At 40.3% G+C, this 14,374-nt stretch overlaps 1 protein-coding gene across 1 annotated transcript in view; it reads left to right on the top strand.

The window, feature by feature from the left end:
• The window catches only part of me1 (malic enzyme 1, NADP(+)-dependent, cytosolic), a 98,081-nt gene that overhangs the window by 13,412 nt on the left and 70,295 nt on the right, over positions 1 to 14,374 (top strand). The gene's annotated exons all lie outside the window — the stretch shown is intronic.

Raw genomic sequence — 14,374 nt, 5'->3', positions numbered from 1 at the left:
CAGCCAAACAGATACTTTGTCTATGCAGATACAGCAGCACTCAGCTGTTATCAGCTGCTGAGGTTTTTAGTCAGAAGTAGTATAATTTGGAGTGTAATAGCATTTTTTAGGGATGAAAGCGACATTTTGATTTAGACGCATAAGATAGATAGGCGTGATCATTGAGTCTGGGTCTCCTTTTGTGCTTGCCTGGAAAAACAAATACCTTTAGAAGGTCTCAGTGAACTCTTATCCTTCCGTTCCAGCCTCTTTCCCAAACAAAATCTATAAAATATAACTCAAAAATACAGCACACCGGGCTCTATTTCTGTGTCAATTCTTACTCATTTTGCTGTAGAGAGGCAGGCCATCTCTCAGTCTCTCATTTCTGTCTGGATTAATAGTGCAGTGCAGGCATGTTTGCATACTGATAGAGAAAACATTAGCTATCTTTCTGATTAATGCATTTGGCTTTCAGAACAAAGTTTGGAGCGCCACAATTCTTAGCTCGCTAATGACCAAATCTGTTTAGGAATGAGAGTGCACATTTAGGCCTTACACGGCACATTTGTTGGGAGGCATCCGTTGGGAAAAGCTTAGTCAGGCTGTAAGATTCAGTAGAGAGACGGATTGGAGCTGATGTGTGCGCTTTCTCTTCCTCCTGAGAGGAAGGGATGGATTTTAAAGGCTTTGTTTTCAGGGCAATACTCTTGAACCTTGCTACGCTGCCATTTTAGCAGGAAACAGATGGGGGGCATCTGGCCTTTGAAAAAAGAGTGGATGGATTTTAGCACAATAGAGCAACCTGTTGCTCTGTAGCTTCACACCGAAGACATGCAGTCCAAAATGAGAGCCTGCAGTGGTGCAATGGAAATGGAAGAAGATAGGGGAAATAAACAGTCCAATAAGTCATTTAGCTTCATATTCAGTCATAACCTCATATTTTTATAGAAAAAAGGTGTTCTGCTAATGGAGTCAGGCAGTTCAACTTGTTTCCTGTGCAGTTTCACTTGTTGTATGTGTCGCAAGTTGTGAAAGATAAGCATCAGTATGTTTTAAATAAGGCAGAGTAGGCAGATCACTCTGCAAGTAAAGAAAATGAATTTTCTTGAAACAGGTTCATCAACACTGGAAAAAAAACATTTTGCTCATTGCACTGGCAAGTTTCTTTCTTTTTTTTTTTTCTCAATTGAACATTAAACGACTGATGTGTTTTCCAGTGTTAAATTCCAGTTTTCAGTAGGCTTGCAGGTGACTTCAATTTATCTTAGGACTTTGAGACTCAGCGTCCTGTCATGTGTGACTTTTTGCTGAACTTTCTTTGAAAAATCTTCTTCCTCCAACAGAGATTCAAAACTTTTGTCCATTGTAATATTTCTCTTGAGGCTGAGACTCAGAGTCTTGTCAATAGTAAGTACAAACTTACTATTCAAACATTCGTTGACGTCATTTCTGAAGTGTCGATTAGTCTCAATTCTGCTCTGCAAAATATTAACAGTATCTATGTGTGGACTGTAACGCATGACAGCCATGCCCTTCAAATTTCCCAGCACTTGTTTTTCTATGAAAGATGACCTAATGGCGACTGTAAATATTAGACATGGAGCATAAATTCAAACCTTCCCATCATAAACCTATAAAACCAGCTTCTGATCTTAACCCATAGACAGGTGATTTATTTGAGTGGTGTGGGAAGATTTCCAACACTGTTCACTCTTTCTTACTGAATGAAGGTAGAGGCCATGTATGATGTATTATTTGTCACATGTTAACCTTTGTGAAGCATGCAGTAATTTATCTATACATTAACCTGTAATAAGATAAAAAAAAAAAAAAAAAAAAAAAAAAAAAAAAAAAAAAAAAAAACTGTGCATGTCTGATATTATTCTATAAAAGGCTATACTGTATGTACATTGGTTATTTTTCCAAAGTCTTCACTAGGGTTGTTTTTTTTTTTTTCTCCACTATCAGGCTTAGTGCTATTGTTCCACATGTTGCACTGAATGGCCCATCTGTCTCAGACTCCATGCAGGTGGCCTGCTGTTTCTCGCTTTGGCAGGTTTATTGGGCTCAGTGTGCAGTCCTGTCCATCACTGAGCACTGATGGCTTACTGACACAAAGAGGAAGACAGGAGATGATGGGCTGTGTTTGATCAGCTCCGCGCCGCAGTAGGCTACAGTACATCACTATGCAACAGGGACTTGGATGGAAAAAACAGTCCGATTTACAGTGTTGGAGAATTATGATGAAGCAATCCAGATGAGGTCAAATACTGTATGTAATAAAACAATGTGGTAAATTGCTAAATAATTAACATTAATTTTCCATTAACATGTACGACATTTTTAAACTGATGATGTAATAATAGTATTGACTTTTAATTTAATAAGCGTAATAACAATGACATCGTGTTATCTGCCAAGCTGTTACTGTTGTATTATTATCGCATCATCAGTTAAAACATATTGCCCATAATAATAGTTATCTATTATTAATTTTAAACAGTGCTGTTATTACATCACATATTTGCACATTTAGAGTGATTTTTTTTTTTACATTGTCTGGCAGATTTTACATTAAGTAAAATGAACAAATTATAAATGTAAGATGGAACAAGAGTGATGAATACAAGTAGTTGTGATTTGATATGATCATCCAGCCACATATGAAATGATTACTAGAGGAACAATGTCCAAAAGATCACTTTTGCCCTAGGCCATTGCCTTACCTTATAATGTGGACTGTGTCTTTTTATTTTCTGCTATTTCTATACAAAAAGCATTTGAGCCATTAGCAGAATGAATAGCGTCTCGAAAGGCCCTGTGGTTGAAAGGCGATATTTTACCAATTCCCCTTGTCTGTTTATATACGCACTCACATTGGTTAAAGTTGTTAAATGAATAGGAGAGACAAAAATGTCAAGCGTCTCTCTTTCATGTAGTGGCCTTTATGGCTGGTGCTTGAGCAAATTTTTACGTTAGCATGAAGTCGTTACAGGAGATTCATTGTGGCCGCTTGTAATGGAATTTCCACTAGAGAGGAAACTTCCCCTCTAATATAGTGTAGACCGGCCTCAAGGTAGCTCTGGAGTGTTTCAAGGTTCCCCTGAGTGAAACAAGTGGACACACACACACACTTGCACAGACTCATGTGTACCAGGCCATGCAGGCTTTTCCACTGCTCGTTACACCTGCAGGCAGAAGCCATAAATAAAAGTCTCATTCACTCTTTGTTTACAATGAAGACCATTTAAGACATCCTTCTCTTTGGCTGTTCAATGAGAAAAACACTTTACAGGCCCTCAAGGTGACATTTTTAAAATGGTCAGCCCTCTTCACAGAGCCTGTTACTGCTGCCTGCTAGTTTTAGGTCAGGCTCTCTCTTCACGATGACAAATTGAAAAGGAGCAAGGTGTCGGAGTAGTCATTTTTAGCCAGGGTAAAGGAGCAGGGGGAGGCTGGTAATTGCAAGCTGGGGCTGCCACTGTGTTTGCAGCACCAAATCACTTGTCAGAGAGCAGTGCTCAGGGTGTGTTTTCTCTGACATGAGTGGAGGTTTTCAGACATGGAGGAGTTCAGGTCAGACAGGGAGAACTGGGTCATTTGGAGGTAATTTTGTAGGACTCTTGATGTGTCAGTGAAACTGTGTGTCATGGCTTCATTCCCTCTGGGAAATGAGGACACAGATGTAATAGAGAAGACTGCTTCAATCAGTCTTCATTTTCCCTCTGTGACCTTCACCGTCTCACTGCTACTTCAGAGTGCTGACTTTTTCAGGATTCCTCTTTTCTTTTGGATGTTGAGACTGTTGCTGCTGCTTGGTGTGCTTGCCTTTGCTTAGCCTGAAATTTATCCAAGTAAACCCATTGGGTGTCTAACCCAATGGGTCTTTTCAGCCTGTTTTGACACATTGTTTACATTCTTTAAATTTACAAGTGTTTTTGGTAGCGATGTGCTCTCATTTGTTTCAAGACTCGCCCTGACAGGCACACGTCTCTGGTGAACATGTGCTATCCGTGTGTCATTCTGGCTGCTCTGCTGCTCCACCAGTAATCAGACGTGGTTTTCTGACCCCGCTTTTGGAGGAACCCCTGATTGTGCTATTTTCAAACCAAAGCCACAGATGATTCTATTTCTTATGCTTGCCTCATCTTAAACATAAGCAGATATTAGACAAGCCAGGACTGCCTGCAGAGTGCATTCATTCGTATGGTAGCTGGGGCAGAGAAATGATCACTGATGGATTGGACAGGGATGAGCAAATATTTGAAGCAATTTGACTGCAATTTAAATCTAATCTGATCTAATACTAGTGAAGTTGCCTCTCAACCAGCTCAAGCCTGCCTGCAGCTATACATGCCAAAGTACAGTATGTCTGAGCAAAATACAGTACTACCTTCCTGCTCTGGAGAACTGTAACCTGGCTGATCCTGCAGCCCAACTAGAATGCAAAAACAATGTTGTGCCGCAGGTGTTTAATAAAGATTATCAACTGTACAAGGAAATTATAGTGAAGAAATAGATTCAGACACATTTTTTTTGTAGAAATGTTATGTCAGATCATGTGGTTATTGATTCAGCTCTGACCATTCATCCTTCTGTCTGTCTGTCTGTCCAAAAAGCCCATGCAATTTCTGGGCCTCCTGATCTGTTTTGCATGAAACTTGGGGGAGCGATGGATTTTGACACTTGGGTCCAGCATTTTGAATGTAAGTCTTGTTGGCCCATCACAGTGCCACCAGAAGGCCAAAAGGACCCTATGCTTCACGTTCAATTTCTCAGACACTGCTGGTTCAAATCTAATTAACCTTCAGTGAATGGTCTGATTTTACTTTGATATCCAGCATCTACACAATGAAATTGATTGGCAATACAGCGCCACCAACAAGCCAAAAAATCCCCAAGCTTGGGGTTGTGTGTGAGACAATTACGTATTAAGTAAATAAGTAAATAAATACATACATAATTATACCTAGGGCAGCCTACACCAATTGTGAGGGGCGTCACCGTTGACTTGCCTAATGTTTATGATTTGCAGGTAGGCCATTCAACTGCTGCAGCCACAGCAGGATGACTCTATCAGTATAGATGGCCTCCTTGTGTGGTTACCATTTCCACTTGATTGGTGATGCTTGTCGAATTTATATGGTGTAGGATGACTGGTATGACCATTGGGAACAATGACCAGGAAAAAAAAACAGGAAATGGAAGTATGAGCCAAATATGTAGTACCTAAGACATCCAGGAGCACTTTTGGGCAGAATCCCTAGAGGTGTATAATTTAGGTGACCCTGCCACTGATACTGAGACCCCCCATAGTGTGAGAGTTATCCCATTATTCAGTGCAACCATTGGGTGATTAATGGCAGCCATGCTCCTAAACACACATACACAAATTCTTGCTCTCGTTACCTCTCTTAGCCAACTGTTAGGGAAGGGAGAGGAGATGGATGGAGAGCGACAGATGATATATGAGTGAGGAGGGTGAGTGCGTGCAGGGAAACTCAAAGAGTTCATGGTTACGGGTGAACAGTTCAGGGATGCGGTCAGTATTTGTGTTGGACAAGAATCAGCATAGCGCTCAGTTTCATATGGACTGATGGTCGCTGTATGTTCTACAGATCAAATGCAGAGAGTGAGCATGAACACATACATGCATACACACATTGGCATGAATGAACGCATTCATTTTGCCCTTCCCTCTCTCCTTTTCTCTATTATCCTTTCTTCTCCATCACACAGTTACTCAGTTTGTATTGGCGCTGCTGTGAGATGTGATGGGTGATGTTTAGACATGGCTCCTGTCACACATCATACGTCACTTAAGTAGGTTGTTTCACCCTCTCCGTTGAAAGCTGCGCTACTGGGGTTTAACACCTGTTTTCTTTCTTTCTTTTTTTTTTTTTTTTACATGTACTTTAATATTTCACAAACACATTTTTACTGATATATTTTTGAATTACTGCTGTATATAACTGATATTCAGTGTCTTTAAATTTCACTGTTTCCAAGCCAAAAATTCTCAAATATTACAAGCATTTAGTTTTTTACCTCAGTTTTATTCTTGGCATGTTAGAACAGCATTCAGAACTTATCATAAAGATAATGATTATAATGAATAACAATGAATAAAAGTAATAGTGATATACATTAATGCATAATTTTGTGGAATCTGTTCAAAATTCTAAAGAGCTCTTCTCAAACATTCATTATGGCTACTGTAGTATTGATTTATATTGCTCTTTGGTGCTTATTATCTGTTTATACTGTTTATAGTGTAAATCTTGCTTCATATCTTGCTATCCACTTTGCTGCTGTAATATGTGAAATTTCCCCACCGTGGGACTAATAAAGGAATATCTTATCTTATCTTATCTTATCTTAAGTTACACAATGAAAATGTAATTAATTAGATTAATCTTATCCATCATGTCAGAGATGAGCTGCAGTGACTGGACCAGATGACTTTTCAATAAAGGCCCCACATATTGTCAAACAATATTCTTTCCCCCCACCTTCTGTTCATTTCTGTCCCTGCTTCTCTGTGTTTCTCTCTTGCTCTATCACACCCACCATCCTCTCTCTCTCTCTCACCTCTCACCTCCCCTTCTCCTCACCACCGCCACGAGCGAAATACAAAATGTCTCTCGTCATGTTTCTCATTAATCTGTCAGGGAGCTGTCCAAAGCCCTCCTGCTGTAGCCGAGTGAAAACAGCGCTATAGCAGCATGGAGCTGGCTGCTCCTGCTCCTTCTATCGGGAGCAGGTGGGAGGGAGGCAGAGAGGAGACTGGGTCGACACTCCCACAGACAGACGGGCAGACAGGACTGAGATCTGGCTGGTGCTGTGTCTCTCCAGTAAAACCCTCCTCTGTATATTTGTCTTTATTGATGTCCTCCTCTTTCTTGCTCACAGTCTTGCTCAGGTGCTACATATTACAGTTTTAAACATCACTATGCTGATGTTAAAGACAAATGCGACCATGGTCGAGGCAAATGTAAGCCTCTGTCTCACTCTAGTAGTATTGTAAGTGCTAGTGTTTCTCAAAATTAAGACCACATTTCTCATAAACTACAAAGAGGACGTTGCTACTTCTTTCCCCTCTCCCTCCCGATGGAGTCTCTGGCCTTTTTGAGGAGGATAAACATGCTGGAAGTAATTTTTCCATCAGCTTTTCACTCCTTTTGGGAAACTGAAAGCCTTTGCTCCGTTTATGCTGAAAATGAAAATGAAATAGCAACTTTGATGAAAAGACAACATTGGCATGTCCTGTCTAGATTTGCTCAGTGTGATGTATGGTGATGATCAGCTTTCTTTTGCCTCAGCACAGGGTCACCCAGATTGTCCCCTACTTGAGGTGTCCTTTCGATGGCATTCTGTATTTGGGTGCTCTGTCACCCAAAATATTATTATCCTAAATTCAGCGAGACAAGCTGATATATATCACTGATTCTTGGGAATTTGGATAAAACAGGTTTTAATTTTGAAAAAAAAAAAGTGTGTTAAATTACAAAATCTGAAGGTATATCATTATAGGCCAAGGTTTTGGCTGTTCAGCAACGTACCGGTGCAACCTCCTCATTTTGCATTTTTTTCATAAAATAGGTTTTTCCAGTTATTAGGCTACTTTGTTTTTGTCAACACCGTCACCGTAATGTTTTTTTTTTTTATTTGAAAAACATATTTTTGTATTAAAGAGACTATTACTTTAATAACTCAACAGCACCAAAGAGACATATTGTAAACATATTCATTTAAAACCAATATAACTGCCTCTGACGGTGGTGACACTAATCTGACGGTGGTGACAGTGGCCTCATTAAAACATACATTTCCAAAATTTATACCACTCAAGTCAAATGCTTCTTGCTTAACAACTTTATTTAACTATTTGGTAAGGCAAGGCAAGGCAAGGCAAGTTTATTTGTATAGCACATTTCAGCGACAAGGCAATTCAAAGTGCTTTACATAGAGCATAAAGGCATTAAAACAGTATAAAAGAACACAAGAAAACACATAAAAACAATTAATAAATAGAAGCTAAAAGGACAAAAAATAACAATCCTGAGCACTGTTCTAAGCATTTTTCAGACTTCAGTCATCACCATCAGACAGAAAACCTGACGGTGGTGACGTCTGACGGTGGTGACGTCTGACGGTGGTGACAAAAACCTACTCTTTCACATGATAAGCATGAGTTGTTCACATTAGCCAGCTTGTTTTCGCCCTGTTGCTACCTGCATCAGACCTCCTCTTAAAAAGTATACATTTATTCCATAATCTAATTTAATATTTTTTATACAGAAGTGACGGTGTTGACAATTTATAGTTGTGACAGTAGCAGTGTCCAAAAATATGAAGAGATTTAAGAGAAAATAGAAAACTTCCAGGAGCCTGAGTGGTCTTGAAGCATGCAGTAGAGCTGAAGGTTTGAAAAGGGATCCTCAGGAATGTAATTGACCTTGTAGTTTTTTTATTATTATTTTTTAAATAAATATCTGACGGTGGTGACGAATATCTGGGACACATTTTGAGCAACCACAAAATAATAGTAAATATTGTTCAAAACCCATCGTTTGCAGTTTTTAATACATATTATGATGTACTTTTTCATGTGGTAAAGATATTATTCAATGAAATTATTACTTTTTGTTGTTTTAATCAAGTTGAAATGATTATCTCCTATCCGAGGACAACTGGTTTTGTAGGGTATGGGCCAACATATAATCATTAAATTAATACAAATTAAAAATAAACCTATGAAAGAACCTTACAAATGTGCAAAGGACCCCCTGATTATGCCCTTGATTCTTTTTATTCATTAAAATGTTGTAAATTTCCAGCAGAAATAGCTTTTTTCTTAGTGGGACATGATTTATCCAAATTCTCAAGAATCAGTGATATACAGATACACATTGACTTGACTCAAAGGATTTTGACTGGAAATTTTCAGTGAAATCCTATGAGATTTACTTTTCGGTATTTAAGTATCCAGTGATGTCAAATTATTCTTCTTGATAGTTGATGGTTGGGGTGGAAGTATTGAAGCACTTCATCTATTGGTGAGTTTGGCTCTCTTTGGAAGCAGCGTTCTCTCACTGCTGTTTTGGTGACATATTTGTTCCCCTTTAAAGATTCCATTTGACACCTCTTATGCATAGAGAAGATTTTCTGCCAGTGATCAGCTGTGAGACCGTGAATTAGTTTTGGATGGGGATGGGACGCTCTTCTTTGCTGCAGCTCCACTTTGTGATTTGGGCTACTAAGACAGGTATGTTTTGACATACAAATCTTGCCTAGGGCAACTTGAAACAATTCCTTTATAAATGTTAAACTAATTTCAAGCACAAAAATACCTCTGGTACACTCTCTAGTGTTACAGCATGCTGGATCTTTCTCTCTCCCTACGTGGCAACGCCACAGAGAGGCCTGGCTGAGTGTGGTGTTGAGTGGTCTGGTGGTTTTGCCGTTATATAACAAGCCTGGTCGGCTGGCTGATCCCAGTGCGAAAGAGCTGTGAATACTGGCCTGGTCCAAACTGTCTGCTACAGCTAGTCAGTCAGCCAGTCAGCGGTTTGGGCCATTTATCTTTGACCTTCATATTAAAAGAGCTGCCCTATTTCCAACCCTGACCCCACTCCTGCTTTCCCTCTTTCCTTCTTTCCCGCTCATTCTCTGGCTTTTATACCCCTCCCTTTCTGTCTCTCTCTTAGGCTTCACTCCTCTAATCCCAGCTATGATAACTATGGGATAAGTCTGTCATTCCACTGGACTAGCCACCGTTGCCCCTGACCCCAGTAGCTGTTTTTACAGCGTCTAGACGCACATGCCGTTATTGATTAAACAAGGGGATGCTGTATTGTGCTTCAGGACAGTTACGATGCCATGGAGCGTGGTTCTCATCCTTCAGCTGCATGAAATAGAGCCAACTCACTGCTGATCCATCTATCAAAATAGTGTTTTTAGTTAAATTTGCGGGCAGCCTTGTCGACAGTGTGTGAGTGTTTGTGTTTGTAGAGTGTCAGGGAGTGTAAGTGTACGTGACTTGGAGGTGCAGAGCAAGTGGATCCAAATGCAGGAGACCAGGTGAGGAAGTCTGAAGAATAATATATATATATATATATAATAACACAAACGAAGGAGCAAAAAACGCACTTAAATACTACTGAACTAATGAGATAATCATGTCTAGATGACAAGACAGGAGAACAGGTCAAGGCTCATTAATGCTGTCTTTACGTGCAAAAATGAATGTATTTCAAACGGTGTCACCGTCACTGTAATGTTACCAGTGAGAGAAATTTTTTCATCAAATGAGGGCTAAGGAGCTGATTGGCAGATTGGGACATGGCAGGGCTGACAAGACTGATGCAGGGCAGCTGTGGAGGGAAGAGCAGGCAGGACAGGGCTACAGGTAAACATGAGGGACATGCAGAGCAGGAAAGCAGTCAAAAATGCCAAAAGACGAGAAGAAAAAACAACATATACAGAGTACAGACAGGACCGTGATAGTATATCTGCATCTCTGTGTACACTGTCTGTCTGCACGTGTAGGCCATAAGCCTTTGTGTATTTATGGAGATTTGACTGTAATCTGCATTACCATTACTGTATTTGTGTAGTGTGTGTGTGCATGCATGTGTGTGTGTTTATAAACAGAGTTGAGAATGAGATGGAGGCGGGAGGTATATGACTCAGTCTTTCCTCCAGCTGTTGGCCAGAGACTCCCCCGTATGCGGGTCACTGTCAGCCAAACCAGTGAACTCATCAGGAGGCTTCCTGTGATAGCAAGCTTCTAATTCCCTTTCTGCTGACTTTCAATATTTAGCAGTCTCCTGCATGAGCTTTGGTTTCCAAATGGGCTTACTTTGCATGTCTGGGGCGCATATCCTTTTCAGGGTTACGAATAAAGATGTTTACATGGGCACGTCTCTCGCTCCAGGAAATAAAATTGTTTACTTTTCAAATACAAAGCTCCATCTGACCGGTCATTTGTTTCTTTTCTTTTTTTTTTCTGCATGAAAACCATTCTTTTTCTGTGCAATTTGTACGTACTTGATATGAATGAGATGCTGCCATATACTGCAGATCCAGCTGTACCAGTCCTTTGCTGGTGTCCAGGGTTCAGCGTGGGAAGAACACGTGGCAGTAAAAGTGGGGTAGAGCTGATGGTGCTGATGGCAGGATTTATGGGAACATCTCCAGCACTCCTCCACTCCCTGTTTGGTCAGCTGGAGAAAGGTTACTGGTCTGAGAGCCTTGGGGCTCTGACATCACCACCAGAAGATGATCCAGATATACTGGTCCATGGTGTAACCCTGTGGGTGTTCACTGCATCGCTGTAGATTACTTTCTCACAGTCCTCTTGTGCTTACTGCAAATTTTACCCCCTCGTGATGTCATTTCAGGTTTATCCAAAGTCAACGTATGCATGGAGGCATCCATGGAAGAACTTTTTATAGCTAGGTTTCTGCTCTGTAGGCTCCATGTGGCCAAATTATATGGAAATCAAGTCCTATGTGCTTTATGTTGACCATATGACACAAAGGATGATGTTAAACAAAACATAGAAGTTTCAGTAGAAAAAACAAAAATAAAGTGCTCCTGGGGTACTTATGGTGGAAAAAAATTAAACAATAGGAAGGTGCTCTCATGTAGTGGGGTTATATCATGTCTCAAAACAAACAAAAAGACCAAGCCACTCACTCTATGATTTAAAAAAGACTTCAACTTACTGGAATAGCTGTACTGAATATTAAAAACAAGTAAAAACGTCACCAAATACACATGCATGCTTGATGGTGAACCATTTGTACTTGATTTTAACGTTCTATTCAAGGCATTTTAATAATAGAGTGTCTTGGTCTATCTGTTTATACATATGGAAGTTCGTGGCTGAAACGCAACAGCCAGGCTCCTGGCCATAGCACAAAAAGACCAGACCATGTTATAGCACATCTGCCTTTGTGGGGGATTGTGCCTTTGCTGTTAAGACCCCTAGACTGTACAGTATTACAACCTTTCCACAAATATATATATTTAGTATATCAGGAGAATTCATCAAATTTAGCTATTTTTATAAGATGATCAAAGTTCTACCTTTATTCTATGGCCCTTCAGTGGGTCTCATACTGTTTCTTCTTCTTCTTCTTAATGCATTTTGCCTTTTTTGTCCTTATACTTCAAATTGCAACTTTTAGAACACTTAAGCCCTGATTTACTAAAGCCTCTAACGTGTGCAATTTTTTTTAGCATGTTCAAAACCAATGGAATGCTGTCCTAGACCACTCAAACCATTTCAGCACCCACTAAAGGTGCTATTGTTTTGTCATTTTCTACAATAAACCACTTTTTTGTAAAACTGCTATATATTTTTGCTATGTATTTTTGTATTTTTTGCTATGTTTTTTTTTTATTTTTTTTATTACTATTATTGTTATTATTGATGTTAGCAAATCTTGGCCGTTGTGTTTAAAACGCGACATCAATAAAGTTGGTGGCTTGAGCATTGAATTATTTAGTTGCAACAATTAGAAAAACATTACAAGGCCAAAGTGGCACTAATGCAAGATGGGTGTAGGATAAATAGGGGGCATTAAGATGGCTATCACTATACATCACTTTCAGCAAGTGGTTCTACTGATAAACAACTCATACAAGAAGGCCATCTCTTTCAGAGCTCCTCTTATGAAAAGAAATCGCTCCCTCTCCCACACAGCATTGAATAGGGAAGTGCTCTGTGACCACACACATCTCTGCCAGGCACTATCTCAGTGCCAAACATTTGAGCCCTCTCCCTGTTAGAAGGCCTGTGGGCTTTTGTCTGTGTGTCTGATCTGTGACTGTGGTTGAGTGAGGCTGAATGGGGAAAGGCCTCCCTATCGTGTTAGGCTCAGGTCTGTCTCAATAGAGATTGTTTCTCCCAGAGCAGAGGACATTTCCACTGGAGCTGCAGTCCGGGGAACACATAGGAAAGCAGAGGGGGGAGGGGCTGAGTCGCAAGGGTAAAGCATGAGCCGTGCAAAGCGGCACCCAACTTCTCCACTTATCTGGAGCTTGAAGGGTACATAACATCAAAAGGAAAGTTCCTCCCTCTTGTCTTATCTGGGAATCTCACAACCTGAATCAAGCACAGCTCCAGGCAGAATTACATCATATTTTAGAGCTTTTGTGGAGGCAGTAGCAAAGTTGAATGCATTTTGATGTTTTTGGTTTCTGAATTTTTCTTTGTCAGCACACTGCAAAAACACAGGGTCAATCTTAACCAGTCATTTAGTTCAGCAGTGACTCATAAAACCTTATTTTTGCAAGACAAGTAAAAAAATTCTGCCAAAGGCATGAGAAAATTTCAGTGCACGTCCACTTGTTCTAAGAATTTTCTGCGGTACTTTGGTACAAGTGACAGACACGATCTGCCCATTTCTCAAGACAGTCCCTTTTGTAGATTCTTGTTTACTTTTTTTCAGAAAAAGAAAAGAGATTTTGGCTTAATATTAAACTGCATGACAGGTAAGATAGACTGTTCTAGATACATCTGGCATTTACTTCACTTATGTTTTTGATTTATCATTATCAAGGGTAGGAAATTGCGTCAGAGTCAATGCTTTAAGTGAATGTGAGAAAGCATATCAAGGGAGAATGGTGTGAAGAAAGTTTCAGAGCAGCACTAATGTTGTGATAAGTAACACACTCCAGGGTGAAGTAATCCAAACTTAGGCTGAAAGAATTTAACTCTTTCCGTTTTGGCGGAAACTTGAACTGTAATAAGGGGGTGTCTTTGCTGTCACTCTGTGCAGGCTGCTGTTCAGACAGAGCTGTGTGGTTGTGACAAAAGGAGATTACAAGGTTGGGTAGCAGAATGTTTAAGTTTCTAAATCTTTAGACAGAGAAATCGCAAACAAACCTTTGAAGGTCCCAGGAAGCACAAAAAGGTATTTCTCAGTTTCAAAGAATGTGGACTTTCATCTTTCTTATTTGGCCATCTGGTGAACTAATAAGCTGTTTCCTTTCCACTGAATGATTTCGGGATGGGCATGGCAGTGGTCCGAGGTTAAGGGGTGGCACTGCCCAATTGCTAGATTACAGATTTGGTGTGTTACCACGGCTTCTGGAACATGGAGCTGCGGGCACCACATGTGTTGGCACAGGGCGCGGGCACTTCAGATGTGGTCGTGACCATGTGGAAGCTTTCTGGTGTTTAGCCTGCCCAGCCCAGTTTAGGGCCCTCATGGGGAAGGAGAGCAAACATTACAGCAGTCAAACATCGAAAACCTGAGTTCAGGCAAACAAACAGAGGGATGTTTTGTGCGTGTACATGCTGCGGAGTGTGTATGCACATTTACTTTTGAAATTGTGGGTGTGTTTGGCATTGCACGTTTGGTCTCACCAGAATAAA

The sequence above is a fragment of the Myripristis murdjan genome, chromosome 16 (assembly GCF_902150065.1).
Source record: "Myripristis murdjan chromosome 16, fMyrMur1.1, whole genome shotgun sequence".
NCBI lineage: Eukaryota > Metazoa > Chordata > Actinopteri > Holocentriformes > Holocentridae > Myripristis > Myripristis murdjan.
This window is presented reverse-complemented; position numbering and strand designations above follow the sequence as displayed.